The sequence below is a fragment of the Camelus ferus genome, chromosome 18 (genome assembly GCF_009834535.1).
Source record: "Camelus ferus isolate YT-003-E chromosome 18, BCGSAC_Cfer_1.0, whole genome shotgun sequence".
Lineage (NCBI taxonomy): Eukaryota > Metazoa > Chordata > Mammalia > Artiodactyla > Camelidae > Camelus > Camelus ferus.
This window is the reverse complement of record NC_045713.1, coordinates 36644881-36661079: the sequence shown is the minus strand read 5'-3', so window position 1 is coordinate 36661079 and position 16199 is coordinate 36644881. Positions and strand designations below refer to the sequence as shown.

Sequence of the window (16199 nt, the reverse complement as noted above, 5' to 3'; positions counted from 1 at the left end):
ACCCAGTGAGTTGGAGCGCTTACACCTGCAAGTAGAGAAGCTGCGTCAGCATTTTGGAGTACAAGGGAGCATTCATGTGGGACTTATAAATGGGGAGGGAAGGATGCATGATAAAAAAATAAAATCATGTAAATGTTACAGGATCTGAGCAAAATGCTCCCAGAGCTCAGCATAAGCAGCTCAGTCCAGGATGGGAGGGTCAAACGGGGTGAGGACAGGAGAAGGGGGATTCCCAGAGGAAGGCGGAGCGCGGGGTCACGGAGGGCCAGAGAACAGCGAGGGCTTCAGGGGTGGGAAGGCCAGACAAGGGGCAGCGGGCAGGGGAGGGGACAGAAAGGAAGGTAGTAGCCAGACGATAAGGGATGTGGAGACACCAACATTAATTTAAGACTCACGTTTCTGGGGGATCTCCTCTTTGCTTTATCCGTCCTTGAAACTTTTGCTTGTTTGATGATCATTTAAAATGATGCTGAGGGCTTCTGGTTTCTGATTCCACGTGTATGGAGCCTGGAAGTCACCTGGATGGGAAAAAAAAATAGTAAAAAGCTGAATGGACTGAAAAATCAGCAACTCCTCTTGGGTCTGTAAGAGCAAGGAGGACAAAAACAAACTCCAGACCTTAAGATCAGAGAGCCAGGCAGGTGCACACAGGGAGTCTCGGCTTATGGGAGCAGAGAGGCTCATGGGGGATGAGAGGGACTCACAGGCAGCTGGGCATGGGAACCCAAGCTGCAGGAAGCCCTAAACTGTGGTTGGCAAATTGCTGGCAGCTGAGTGCAGGCCACTCTGAGTTAAAAAGTCCAAGGGGATCCAGTCATGGCAGTGGGAGTTGGGGGAAGCCATGAAATTGTGAGACTTACCTCCAGGGCCCAACCAGGTTCACCGGTAAATATGGGAGAAAAATCCCCTCTGGTCTCTGTTCTTCTTAACAAGGCCCACCCTCAGCAGAAACCACAGCCTAGCCTTGTGGGGGGTCAGCAGAGCCTAACTGATCTGAGGAAGGAAGTAGCAAAACCCAGCCCACCCTAGCCATCTTGTTTCCCCTAAGAGCAGAGAATAAAATTTGGAAACACCTGAGAGGCTCACAGCCCAGAGGCACAGGCTCACTAATAGACTGACCCCTGATCGTAGGACTGTTCGACCTACTCATAGTATTAGCCCGACTATAAGCTTCCCCTCCCCCACACCTCACCGCCACATTTCTCCAAGCCAATTTACAGCAATCTCTTTAACTTGGTATTTCACAACCAGCTGTCAAGAAAAAATTCCAAGGCATACCGAAAGGCTAAGAACACAATTTGAAGATACACAGCAAGCATCATATTTCTTTTTTCCTAGGATTTCCACGTGTCTGCTTACACTATCTGTCCTTGCATGCTGGCTACTTGATCCACTAGCACCCTTTGAATATCAATCATGTTTTAAATTCCCAATCTGACAATCCAACATCCCTGCCATATCTGGTTCTGATGCTTGCTGTGTATCTTTTTTCAATAAGGCTTATTTATTTATTATGGACGGTACTAGGGATTGAACCCAGGACCTTGTGCACACTAAGCATGCACTCTACAACTGAGCTGTACCCTCTCCCCCTGCTGTGTATCCTCAAATAGTGTCTTTTGCCTTTCGGTATGTCTTGGAATTTTTTCTTCATAGCATATTAAGTGAAGTAAGTCAGACAGAGAAAGACAAATATTATAGGATATCACTTACATGTGGAATCTTAAAAAAATGGATATGAATTTTATTTACAACAGAAATAGACTCATGGACATAGAAAACAAACTGGTTACCAAAGGGGAAAGGGAGGGAGAGATAAATTAGGAGTTTGGGATTAACAGATACACACTACTAGATATAAAATAGATTAACAACAGGGACCTACTGTATAGCACAAGGGAACTATATTCAATTCAGTTTCTTGTAATAAACTATAGTGGAAAAGAATGTGAAAAAAATATATCTAAATATGTATGTATACGTATAACTGAATCACTTTGCTGTGATTATCAAAGGCCCATGGGACAACTACAGAAAGTGTAACATATGTGTGTTGGAACTACCAGAAGAGGAAAGAGGGAACGAAACAGAAGAAATATTTGAGACCCAGTAACTGAGAATCTCCCTCAAATCAGACACCAATGTTAGACATCAAACCACAGATGCAGGACGCTCAGAACACAACATGCAAGGTAAATGCCAAAAACCAAAAACCAAAACAAAATGAAAAAACTCACTATACCTTAATGTATCATTTTCAAATCACAGAAAATCCAAGTTTTTTTAAAATCCTGAAAGAAGCCAAAAAGAAAAAAAACCTTAACTACAGAGGAATTAAAGTAAGAATTACACCCAACTTCTCCTTAGAAACCTTGCAAGCAAGAAAAGCAGAGTGAAATATTTATAGTTAAGGGAAAAACCCACCAACCTAGAATTCTGTTCCCTGTGAAACTGTCCTTCAAAATTGAAGAAAAAAGTCTTTCTCAAACAAAAATTAAAGGAATTTGTTGTCAGTTGACTTGCCTTGCAAGGAATGTTTAAAACTTCTTAAGAAAAAAGGAGACTGGAGCAGAGGGCCAGGCAGGATGGAGGCTGGCACCCAGAGACTGGGCTAGGGCCCACATGGCTGGGGTGCCAGCCTAGGGCAGGACTGCCCGGCCCTGACCCCAGGCCACCTGCGCTGCCCATGAAAAAACAGCTCCATGGCCCCCCAGCACGGGCACAGATGTCATTCTTGGGGGAGTCAGCGGCTGGGGACACTGGGGAAGGATCCTGAGCCCAGTGCTGGGTCCAGGTCCTGCAAGAGCACCGAGTGGCTGCAGGAGGAGCTGGAGGCACTTGGAAGTGTGCTCCTGCTGCTGCTCAACTGCCAGGTGCACGAGCTCTTCGTACAGCTAGATGGCCATCAACCTGGCCATCACGGGCCTCATGCAGCGCCACCTGCACAAGGGCAGCCGCCCATCTGCTCCATCATCCCCAACCACGCTGGACAAGGAGCGCATCGCTACCGGCTACCCCACTGCAAGGTGGCCACCGTGCTGCTCTACGCCGAGGCTGCGGCTGAGTGACAGCCAGAGCCCAGCACTCTGGCCTCAGTGCTTGGCCTTCTCCTGCAAAAGCTGTGTGAGGTCAGCTGCCAGGCCTGCTACCTCCAAGGTGGTGGTTCAACAAGTTCCAGGCAGAGTTCTCAGAGCACTGAGACCTACGTGGACAGCTCATCCCCACCGAGCTGCTCACTGCCCGCCTCGGTGCTGGGCCTGGGGGGCCTCTGCATCAGCTCTCTGCTCCGACTGGTGAGTCTGACCGACAGCTGCCCAGCAGTGCCACCGAGTCGGACAGCAGCCCTGTGCCATCCAGCCCACTGGCCTTCCCCATCCAGATCCTGTCCTACCTCTACCTCGGCTGCGCCAAGGACTCCATCAGCCTGGATGTGCTCGGCGAGTACAGCATCGGGTGCATCGTCGACAGTCACACCCAACCTGCCCAACGCCTTCGAGCACCGACAAGCACAGCCCCATCTCTGACCACTGGAGCCAGAACCTCTCCCGGTTCTCCCCCGAGGCCATCAGCTTCATTGATGAGGCCTGCTCCACGGAGCACGGGGTCCTGGAGTAGTGACTGGCCGGCATCAGCCTCTCGGTGACGGTCACCGTCGCCTACCTGATGCAGAAGATGAACCTATCACTCAGCGACACCTACGACTTTGTAAGGGGTACAAGTCCAACATCTCACCCAACTTCAACTTCATGGGGCAGCTGCTGGGCTTCGGGCGGACGCTGGGGCTGAGCAGCCGTGTGACAACCACACCCCCAGCGAGCAGCTCTGCTTCTCCACGCCCGCCAGCCGCACCCTGTCCCTGCTCCACACGCTCGAGTCCACGTGAGGCCGGGGGCACGGGGGCTGGGTCTTCCCCACCCTCCCCAGGACCAGCTGGCAGGGCCCACACCCGCTGCCTCTGGCCTGAGGAACCCGGACATCACATGTGCCCAGAGGCCCGGGCTGATGGGCGGCGGAGCTTCCCTCGCCATCTGGAGTGAGCACGGCCCCCAGCAAGGCCTCCCCCCGCAGGACTCCCCCTCCCTCCCCCCCCAGCTCTCAGACCCGTGGCGTGGTGAGTCCAGCGGAGCCCCCTCCTCGCCCCAGGACACTCTTTTCTGCTGATGGCCCAGCCAGTCTGGCTATTTTTATTTAAGACACATCCATGGATTTGAGTTTACTTTTTACTTTTGGTAGGTAAATCCAAGCTTCTTGGAGCACAGTGTTCATGCTCTTCTTGATTTTTGTTTTTTTAATGAAAAATGTTATTTTCAGGCTACAGGCAACAGTGGATTGTATAAACCAGTATTTTATCTCTTTCTTGATCCTGCGAGAGAGAAATGTTCTCAATTTTGTTTTTCTATTTCAAAAAGCAGTTCTTGGGTTTTTGTTTTTAATGAAGACAAACCCTGCCTTGATCTCGACCAAATGCATTTGGCACATGTGTGAAGCCTCCACCTCTGCAGCAGCGCTTCTGAAAGGGGCAGCTAGCTGCTCCCCCGGCATTGGAGCCCTGAGCCCTGCCCACACCTCCCCTCTCTGCCCAGCCCGACTCGGCACTGCAGCTCCCTGTGAGGACTGCCGCGGGCTGTGAGTGACGGGCTGGACAGGCAGCCTTTGTATTCTCTGCCCTCCCAACTGCCCTTCTGGTGGTCCCTGCAGGCTGCCTGAGGCAGGAGATAGGGGCCCTGTGCTGTCCTGCTGGACGCGGGGCCTCGGGGGACTGCCAAGCAGTAGCATTAGCGCTCTGGGCTCAGCTCTGAGGGGGGCCTGGGCCCCAAGCCCTTTTCTATATGTGCCCACTGCTTCCCTCTCTCTCTTTCTGTGGCTGAGAGTAGAGGTCCAGAAGCTGGGGAAGCTTCTTAGGTGGTGGGGCCCAGCCCCACCTCCCATTTCTTCCCACACTGTGGCTTTCGCTCTGGTTCAGCTGCCACCCCCAGCCCCTTTGTCCCATGGAAGCCTGCCCTGCACTCATCTCACCCATGTCTTCTATTAAGAAACTCGCACCCATTTCAGTCCCAGTGCAGTAAGGCAGCGAGGGTGGACTAGGAAAGAAAGGGGTGTGAGGCTCTGTCCATCCCCCACCCTGCTCCTGTATCCACAGAACAAAGCCACAGATTCCATTATCCTCCTCCAGGCCTGTTCCTTCTCCAAGCTCAGTTCTCCCAGGTGTCAGGACTGCATGGGGGCCCTGGGAAGGGTGAGCGGTCAGGCCGGGGTCCCTGAGCGAGCCCACCCTCAGCATGTGAGCAAGGCCATGGAAACTGCCTGCACTGCATTTTACCTCACAGGGGTGGTTTTCAGGGATCCTTTAAGGGAGCAGATTAAAATCTTGCCACAGTTGAGAAATGACAAAAAGCTTCCATGCTGTACATGGTTCTCTTCCTCTTTTTTACCTTTAAAACTAAAAACCCAGAAAGATGCATCAGATTTATGTAAATGAGGGCATGCCAAGAGGAGAGCTATTTTTGATTTATGGTTTTATGAAGGAAAATTTGTGACTATATATATATATACACACTATACACACACACACACACACAAACACACATATATGTATCCCAAACCAGCAACAGGACTTCGTTTATAGCGCAAATAATTTTTTTTTAAAGGAGATTAATACAAACTCAGATCTACATGAAAAAAGGAAGAACTTGGAGAAGAAATCAGTGAAAGTAAAATAAAAACTTTTATTTTTCTTATTTTTAATTGATCTACCAGGTAACAGTTTGTTCAAAATAATACCAACAATGTGATTATGTATGTATATATTAATATATATATATATTTCTGTGTATGTGTGTGTATATATGTGGATGAATGACAGCAAAGATGCAAGGTATGGGGGGGAGGAATTAGGATTACTTTGTTATTGTAAAGTACTTGCACTACCTATAAAGAGTTACCCTGCTATTTGAGGCTGGACTTGGATTAGGTAGAAATGTCTATTGCAAACTCTAGGGCAACAGCTAAACAAAGTAAAAAAGTACAACAGATCTGTTAAGAAAGGAGAGAGAATGGAATCATATAAAATGCTCAATTAAAACCACACACAGAAAAAGGCAAGGGGTGGGAAGCGGGCAAAATAGGTAAAGGGGATTAAAGATACAAAGTTACAGAAATACAATAAATAAGTCACCAGGACGTAATGTACAGCCTGAGGACCATGGCTAACAATATGGTATTGCATATTTGAAAGTTACTAGGGAGTAAATCATAAAAGTGATCACAAGAAAAAAAATGTGTAACTATCTGTAGTGACAGATGTTAACTAGACTTGTGGTGATCATTTCTAATATATACAAATATGGAATTATTATGTTGTATACTTGAAACTAATATGTCAATTATACCTTAATTTTAAAAATAAATAATAAAATAAAAATACACAAAAGGAAGACAGAGTAGGAAACAAAAACAGGAATAAAGAACACCAACAGATAAAAGACAATAAGGAATATGGTTGATATTTATCCAACTGGATTAATAATCATTTTGAATATCAATTAAAAGAGATCAGAGTGGGTTAAAAAGCATGCATAACCCAACTATATATTGTCTACAAGAAACCCATTTTTATAAATATAAAGACACATACTGGGGGTAGGGTATATACAGCTCAGTGGTAGAGCGAGTGCTTAGCATGCATGAGGTCCTGATTTCAATCCCCAGTACCTCCTTTAAAATAAAATAAAAATTTTAAAAAGACATATAGATTAAAATAATGTTAGAGACTGAGATTTCTAATGAAATCTCATATCCATGAGGTCAATTTTAACCGCTCCTGATTTGCTGAATGTTCACCCATGATTTGAATATGAAGAATGAACACATTCTTGTCTATCTGGTTCACTTGTCCTTTAATAGTAAAAGTAGAACAAAGGGGCCACAGCGGCCCTCCTCTAGGTGAGTGGATCAGAACGCTCTCAGGTTCAGCCACCCTGAAGGAGAAAATGATATGGAGGAGTCGGAAAAAGATATCTTTTAGAGCTTTCTAGCTTTAATTGACTTAGCCAACATTTGTTTTATTGAGGGCCTGTGATGTGTCAGGCCCTTTGGAAGGTGCTGATACAAATATAAAGAAGAAAGCAACACAAAACAAATCTCCACCCTCATGGTAGGTGTTTCATCTTCTCCAAGTCCGTGATTCTGCAGAACAGAACCACCCATTCAAAGGCAGAGCTGAAAAATGAGTGTTTCTGAGGATTAGTCCTTGAGTTAAAAATAAGTGAGTTGCTGGGCATGTATCCAGGGGGAACTCTAATTCAAAAAGACACACACACACCCCAATGTTCATAGCAGCACTATTTACAATAGCCACAACACGGAAACAACCTAAATGTCCACCGACAGATGACTGGGTATACAATAGAATAATACTCAGCCATAAAAAAGAATAAAATAATACCATCTACAGCAATATGGATGGACCCAGAGATTATCATACTAAGTGAAGTCAGACAAAGAAAAATACCGTATCACTTGTATGTGGAATCTTAAAAAAAAAAAAAAAAAAAGACACAAATGAACTCTTTATAAAACAGAAACAGACTCACAGACATAGAAAACAAACTTAAGGTTACCAGAGGGGGAAGGAGGTGGGAAGGGATAAATTGGGAGTTTGAGATTTGCAGATACTAACTACTGTATATAAAATAAAATAACAAGGTCCTGTGGTATAGCACAGGAAACTATACTCAGTATCTTGCAGTCACCTATAATGAAAAATATGAAAACAAATATATGTATGTATATGTATGACAAACATGACCCTGTACACCAGAAATTGACACAACAATGTAAACCAACTATACCCTGACTGAAAAATAAGAAATAAATTAAAAAATAATAAATGAGCTGTTCAAAAGTTATCTCTGGCTTTTTCTTTCTTTCTTTCTTTTTTCCCTCATTCAATGGAGAATGTGAACGAGGTAGTCACCGCGACTGCTTTCCAGAGCATCAACACATGAGAAATCAAGGTGGGACATAATTCTCACAAAACTTCCCTCCCACTGAAGAAACAGCCAGAATGCGAGTCTTCTAGTTTCGATCGAAATAAATGTACAACCTAAAAGTTGAGAGTTTGTTTTATTTGGTGGACAATTCTGAGGACTCAGCCCAGGATAACAGCCTCTCAGATGGCTCTGAGGGACTGCTCTGAAGAGGTAGGGGAGGAGCTAGGACATACAGGAGTTTTACAACAAAGACCAGGTAGTTGGGACATTAAAAGATTACTTGTTAACTAAAGAAAACCAGGCAAATCAAGTTAAAGAATTTAGTGCTTTTCTATGTAGTGGGAGGGAGCAAACATTTGAGTTCAATGAATTCATTCCTTTAACAAGCACCTGGCTCTCTAGGGCCAGTATCCTGTCCTTTCTTATTCTGAGTCCCCTCAGAGTGCACCATTGTGAGTGGCTGCAGAGGCTGCGCTGCAGGCTTGTCTTCATTATGGGGTGGCGGCAGCCGCTGATGACTTGATGGCTTTAGCACTGTTTACTGATATGGCTTGCAGTATTTTTCATGCACACTAGTTAAAAGGAAAAAATATTGCAACTACTAGAACCAATAAATGCCCACCTCCATCATCTGCAGCCATCTATATGGAAACCTCCCTGAGCACAGTGTATGTACGTGCTGATATTTGTGTTAACATTAGCACTTGCTCCAGGAAAATAAAAATGTGCTCCTTAAGGCCAGTGGGACTCTTAAAAGCTTTCCCCCCTCACACTGGCTCCTGGATGAGACTGACATGTCCGCAGGGGAATAGGGAGGACTGAGTCCCTTCTACATACAAGGACGAGGGCTAACCTGTCTAGAGCATCTCCTCCCCAGAATACTGTCTGTATCTGCCTAGATTCACCAACAGAAGATGGAGTAATGGGAGGAAACCCAGGAGGTCACACAGCCAACCTTTCTGGATCTCAGGCCCTGGCCACCCTGTGTTCCCGCCGCCTGAAAACCCATTCCCCAAGATGTTTACTTAGCTGGCTGCTTCTCCTGGAAGCTTCCAGAGCTTGTACTTCACATCAGAAAGGCAATCCTCAACCACCCCTTCTAAGGTAGGACCTGTCCTTCCAGCCTCCTGGCCCTCTGCAGTATACAGTTGCCCTTCTGAGGCAGGTGCAAGTCACTCTGAAATGATCTCGATTGCTCATTTTCCCAATCTTCCTGGAATATAGGCTCCATGTGGGTAAGTGGCTGGTGGGTCTGGTCCTCCTCTGTGGAGCCAGCACAGTTCCCAATAAAGACTCATCATCCAATGAGCAAACACTTGCCCTGCATCATCTGAGTGGAGGTCTATGGCCAAGCTCACAAAAAAGAGAAGAGAGAGAGCACAAAGAAAATAAGAAAGGAAAATGGAGAAATTACAACCAATACCACAGAAATACAAAACATCATACGAGAATACTATGAACAACTATATGGAACAAAATGGATAACCTAGAAGAAATGGACAAGTTTCTGGAAACATACAGTCCACCGAGACTGAACCAAAAAGAAATTGACCACTTGAACAAATTGATCACTAGAAATGAAATTGAATTAGTAATAAAAAAAAAAACCTCCCTACAAACAAAAGTCCAGGACCAGATGGCTTCACTGAGGAATTCTACCAAACATATAAAGAGCTCATATCGATCATTCTCAAACTCTTCTAACAAGATCTTATGGTAGCTCACAGTGACAACAGTGTGACAATGAATATGTTCATGTATAACTGAAAAATTTTGCCCTGCACTGGAATTTGACACAACATTGTAAAATGACTATAACTCAAAAAAAAAAAAAAAAAAACCAAAAAAAAAACCCAACAAACAAAACAAAAACAAAAAACTCCCAGAAGATTGAAAAGGGAGTACTCCCAAACCCAACCTATGAAGCCACCATCACCCTGATACCAAAACCAGACAAAGATACTACCAAAAAAGGAATTACAGACCAATATCATTGATGAACATACATGCAAAAATCCTAGGGAAAAAAAAAATAGCAAACAGAATCCAACAGCACATAAAAAAGATCATACACTATGATCAAGATGGGTTCATCCCAGGAACATAAGGATGGTTCAACATACACAAATCAATCAATGCAATACACCACATCAACAACAGAAAGGACAAAACCCACGTGATCATCTCAATAGATGCAGAAAAAGCATTTGATAAAATTCAACACTCATTTATGATAAAACTCTCACCAAAGTGGGTATAGAGGGAACATATCTCAACATAATAAAAGCTATTTATGACAAACCTACAGCCAGCACAGTACTCAATGGTGAAAAACTGAAAATCTTCCCATGAAAATCTGGGACAAGGTTGTCTACACTCACCACTCCTATTCAACATAGTCTTGGAAGTCCTAGCCACAGCAATCAGGCAAGAAAAACAAATAAAAGTGATCTAAATTGGAAAAGAAGAAGTAAAATTTTCACTATATGCAGATGACATGATACTATATATAGAAAACTCAATGTTCCACACAAAAACTACTAGAACTCATCAAAGAATTCAACAAGGTAGTAGGATATGAGATTAATGTACAAAAATCACTTGCATTCCTTTACACTAATGATGGATCAACAGGAAAAGAAAGTAAAGAAACAATCCCTTTTAAAATACAACCCAAAGTAATAAAATACCTAGGAATAAATCTAACCAAGGAGGTGAAAGACTTACACATGGAGAACTATAAAACATTGATTAAGGAAATTAAAGAAGACTTAAAAAAAGGAAAGATATCCCATGCTCCTGGACTGGAAGAATCAATATTGTTAAAATAGGTCATAATGATGCAGGAAAAACGGATGTGGGACGTGAGGAGGGCTGTGTCAGGCTTCAGTTGAGCCCGAGACATGCCCCGCCAAGTGTGGGTCCTTAGTTTCACACAGGAAAGAATTCAAGAACAAGCCACAGTTGAGTAAAGGTAGATTTATTCAGAGAGATACATTGAAAGGCAAGAGAAAGGCCATGAGGTGTAGGGGTTGGGTGCTCAGATTAAAAGTAGATACACACTCCACAGACAGTGCAGGCTGTCTCTGAATGGAGAGAGAGGCCGTGAGGGGCAGAGTTGCCCAGTTCTATGCGCTTTGGTAGCTTCATATGCAAATAAGTGGAAGGACGGCTAACTAGCCTGGCGAAGGGGCTGGGATTCCCAGGTAGTTGGCCATTTCCGACTCTGATCTTTTCTGGCTAGCCTTGGGATTGTTACGGTGCGTGTAGGCCTGTTATTTCACCATGCTAATGTATTACAATAAGCAAATAATGAAGCTCAAGAGCGATTAGAAGTTAAATCTCCCACCATCTTGAGCCTCAAGGCCTACTGGGGGTTGAATCTTCCACCATTTTGATGTTAATCGCTGTGGCATTCCTTGAATGGCTGTGCCTTGCCCTCTTCCTATCTCACTCCCCCCTCAGAGGTTTTACTCCCATAATCTTATGGGGTTGCAGAGGGGCGAAGGTCTGTTTTCTGAAACTACTTCCAGGCTGAGTAGGGGCGTTGACCCTGCCTATCAGGGAGTAAAAACCTCTGAATGTCTATTCTAGGGGCCCCAGGGGCAGGACAGCCATTTGTTTTGGGGTCCAGAGGTTTGAGGGTATGGGCTGGAATCCTCACACAGCCATCGTCTGATGTGGGGCTGCTGTAACCCACTGTTTCCATTGACTTCTGATGAATTTTCTTAAAGATGAAGCACCTTTGTAACAGCAGTCTATAACAACAAAAAGACTTAAAAGGCATGGTTAAACATCTGTAATCAATAAAGAGACTTGTTTGTAATTACTAGAATTATGACTGATTATATTTAACTTAACATTAAAATAAATTCAAGTTAACTTAACATCTAAAATGACTCAAGTTTCCTTTAAAGCATCTCAAAGGTAGCTGGAGCTATAAAGAACTTTTAGAATTTGTAAAATATTTAAAATCTTGATTATGCATGAAATTTTCTTTTTGAATTTTATGAAACTCTTACTGAAAACATACATACTTTTCCACTGTATATTAAAATACTTATTTTAGGAGCTTTAATTACATATTATAATTTTAACCCTTAAAAACCTTAAATCTCCGGCAAAAACCAAGAAGCAAGCAACTGTGAATTGGTTGTCATATCATCATTTTCTGACTGGAAACTTATGTTTTAGTTTTTTTTTGTTTGTTTTCCTAAGGCAAAGGTAGATAAACCTAGACTTGCCCAGCAATTAATGTTTTAATATTTTATAAATGACAGATAGTGATAATTTTAACTTAGTTTCAAGTTTTAAGTACCAAAATTTGAGGAGACAATTTTAGATAGATTATTTCTGAAACAAAAATCCTAGTTTATCCAAAATCTCTTATTTTGTTACTTTTTTGAAAGCATTTTTTACATTGAGTTACTCTTCTTGTTGACAGATTTGTAACAGATATAATAGTCTTATTTGACCTCTAGTAAGCCTTACACAACAGAAGTATTATACTTAACACTGATGTCTCTAAAGACATGTTTCTATTACTTAAACCAGTAAGCTTAAGCTAGCTTTAATACCAATACCAGTACTGAATATTTTTTAGATAACGTGAACCTGAACTTTATTTTGGCCAGTTTTCTCTATGTTTGAATATTTATGTAAGTATTTAATTTTCTTAAGCCAATTAAAGAGCTCTTTTACCATTTAATTTTGCCAATACCATACATCTATGACATACAAACCAGGATACATTATAGTATTCATTTTAAAACTTTAGTCATGAATCAGATGTAACAAAGTAAAATCCATTAGCTACAAAAGAGGTTGGATTTAAACTGGGTTTTTGGCAGATAGAACAAATCAAAGTTGCCCGTCTAGATGGCTAAGCCTTTTTACTAATATTTATGAAAAAGAGACAAAATTTTTACTTGTTCTTAGCAAATTAAGTTCCGAATTATTTATTTCTCCTTTTTTTGAGATTTGCATTTTAAAAAGATGGTGAGATCAGAGTTCCCAAAGGAAACAATGCAGAATATTTGTATCTCAAAGGCATAGGAAAGCAAGTTTCTCCTAGAAAGCCTTTGTTTCTTTAAGGCTAGAAAAAAAAACCTTTTTAAAATACTTGTCTCTTAAGATAAATACATAGGGGAGGTTTTGGGAGTGGTAGAAGGATCGGTGGGCTTTCTAACATTTTTGGAGCCACACCTCTAGTCTTCTAAAGACTAGATTTGTAAAACAGACAGTTTTGTTTCTCCTCATTTAGCTTAAGTGAGGCTTTCCCCAAAATTTTTTATCAGACTCTGAATATCAGCTATGGTCAGCTTAGTCCAAACTATGGCCTCCCATTTGGCCACCCATTTACAAATACTTTTGAAGAGCCTTCCTAGGTTTGACAAGTTTTATAAATTAAGGCTCTTGGTTCAGCCTTTGATTTGAAGAGGCTTGCCTATAGCCTCGTGTGGTCCCATTTCTAATGAGAACCTGACAACAGTAGCTCTGTTGGGGATCTCAGTTTCCCAGACAGCAGGGTTCACTTGAGAAACAATATGGGGTGGAAGGGAGACCTCTTCTGGTTTAGTACTGAGGTGGGTTCCCAAGGCCAAGAGCAGTCATTTTTCTTGGTGGGTGCCTTCTTCATGAGGATCTCCAAATTGTATTACTGCCTGGATGGGGCACTCACGCATGAGCAAAAACTGATGTGTAAAGGTAAAATTTTCTAGCAGACAGCTAAGGGGGGCTGTAAATCGCCTGGTTTGGGGCTTTCCATCGATCCCCGTTACTTCGCAGGATTGGGAGGACAAGGGTCCAGGGAAATCAGTCAGCACAGAGTAGGTGGCTCCCGCACCTAGTAAGAAGACAACTTTTCTACCTGCCACATCAAGGGTTACCTGAGGCTCCTCTGGAGAAAAGACCAGGTGTCCCGTGGGAGCCAGGGAGGGTCCATCAGTCTTATAGTCATCTCAGCCATCATTGGTTTGGGAGCCCCAAGCCCTCTTCAGGACTGGGGGCAGTCCTGCTTCCAGTGGCCTTTTTGTCTGCACATGGGGCAGGGTTCCAATGGACTTTCCCCATACATGGGGCATTTGTTTTTCCAGTGGCCGTCCTGGCTGCACTTAAAACGGGTCCCTTTTTGGCGAGACAGTGGCTCTGATTCAGGCATCCTAGATCCTGTCCTCGCCATGGGTCTTTGTGGAGGGTAACCCTGAGGTGAGGCAGGGATTAAGGCTGCTGCTAGGGATTCTGCCTTTCACTGTTATCCCTGAATCCTTTTTGCCTCTTTAGCCCTGTCTCTATTGTTAAATACTTCAAACACCAGATCTATGGGGACCTGGGGTCCCCAGCTGCCCAGAAGTGGCCTTAGGGGTAGATGATTGGGAAGACTATCCCCCCTCAGAGTCAAGGGAGGTCAAAGCTCCTGGCTGTGGGCCTCGGGGAGCTGGACCCATAGTCACCCAAAACACTGAGCTCCTGTTGGGGGAGATGCTTTGAAGGGCAAGTGAGCCAGGCACACCCAGGAGTTCCCTAGACCTCGGTCTTGGGATAGGGTCAGAAACATTTGGGCATATGGGACTCCCCCCCCCCCCCCCCCCCCCCCGTTTACCTCTTCTTTTACAAAACAGGTCTAGTTGTAAGACGGTGTTGTAATTTAATGACCCATTCTTTGGCCAGACCTCTTCGTCCCCTAGTTTGTATAGGGGTCATGCAGTATTACAAAGGAAAGTTAACTCCTTTTTCCTCAAACTACCCATGATACTGCTTGCTATTTTTGAATATAAAGTCTCACTGTCTCCTAAAAGCATAACTAACATTAATTGAAGGCTTGCTGTTAGGTACCACAGTAAGTTTTCTGAAGTATTACCTCATTCAATTCTCATAACAACCCTATGAGATAGGTACTTTTATCACAACCTCTATTTTATAAAGAAAGTACTGAGGCTTTAAAAGTGTAGCCGATTTTCCTAGTCTTCTCAGGTAGGTAGTAAATAAGGAGGAGGGATTCCGAATTAGGTAACTGGATTCCAGAACTTACGCTCCTGACACTACACACCCTGTTTTCCAATACAGATATTTAATCAAAGATTTTAAAATTTAAGGGGAAAAACAGAACTAAGAAAATTGACTTTGCAAAGTGCTTAAGTGTTGGTACTAGTGACACAGTATCACCTCTTCTATTGGGTATTTAGGGTGAAAATTCAGTATTCAATGAAATACGTGAAAACAGACCCTGTCACTGTTTTTCCTTTTATAGCACTTTGATAAAAGGAAAAGACAATGGTATTTTGGAAGAAAGTAAGCTTTAGCTGTTACATTTAAAAGTAACTATTTCAGGACTAAGGAAACCTCCTTTGGTCTTTCTGGGGAAAAAAATGTCTCCCCTTTGCTTCACACTAAAGGAGAAAATGGTGTAAGAACATCACTTCTTTCTCAGTGGATGCCTAAAACACAACCACAGTCCTGGTTACATGTAAGAATCAGGCCAAAGGCTTGTTATATGTACTGGTTCTCTGGCTCTGCTGCCTCAGAACCTCTGGGGGAGGACAGCCTGAATAGCTCCCCAAAGCCATTCTGATACATCAACCTTGATGACCAGTGACTGGATTCCAGAAGAGGAGATGGTTCCCTGGCCTCTAACCTCCCTCTCCAAAAAGGATAGGAAGATAGTGGAGATGATCTGGGAACTGGGGAAGGTGCAGAGACATGTCTGCCTACATTTCTTGCCTTAGGCAGATACTGGCAGGTGCTTGATGAGAGGCCAGAAAGTGCTGCCCCGTGAGCCGCCACGGTTGGAGACAGTGAAGCAGGTCCAGAGCAGCACTTCCCTTTACAAGTGGGGAGAAGTCTCTGGAGGCCACTATCTAGATGCCACTTGGGCCAGATTAGTTTTTAAATGAGAGGCCTGAACAAGGTCCAAAGGACTAAAAAGACCTGTGCTTCTGGCCTCCACCTATCTTTTCAGACTTATTTCACTTTCATGTACCTTCTTTTAGTGCCTCCAATCTAGGAAACTCTTTCATGACTCTGAAATTTCATATGCTCAATTCTATCCCTTCAGCATGAAAATATGAAACATTCCCTCCCAGCACACATTCTTCTCTTTTCTTCTTTTTCTCTCTCCTCCTGACTTTCCCATCCCCTCCAAATAATTCAAAATCACCTTTTAAAGTTCATTTCAAAAGAGCCCTTCAAAGAAGCCTTCCTTGCCTGTCC

General features: G+C 43.5%; 1 pseudogene; it reads left to right on the top strand.

Annotated features, from left to right (window-relative positions):
• Positions 1–2299: 2299 nt before the first annotated feature.
• LOC102513484 lies at positions 2300–5167 on the top strand (annotated as a pseudogene).
• Positions 5168–16199: the final 11032 nt, after the last annotated feature.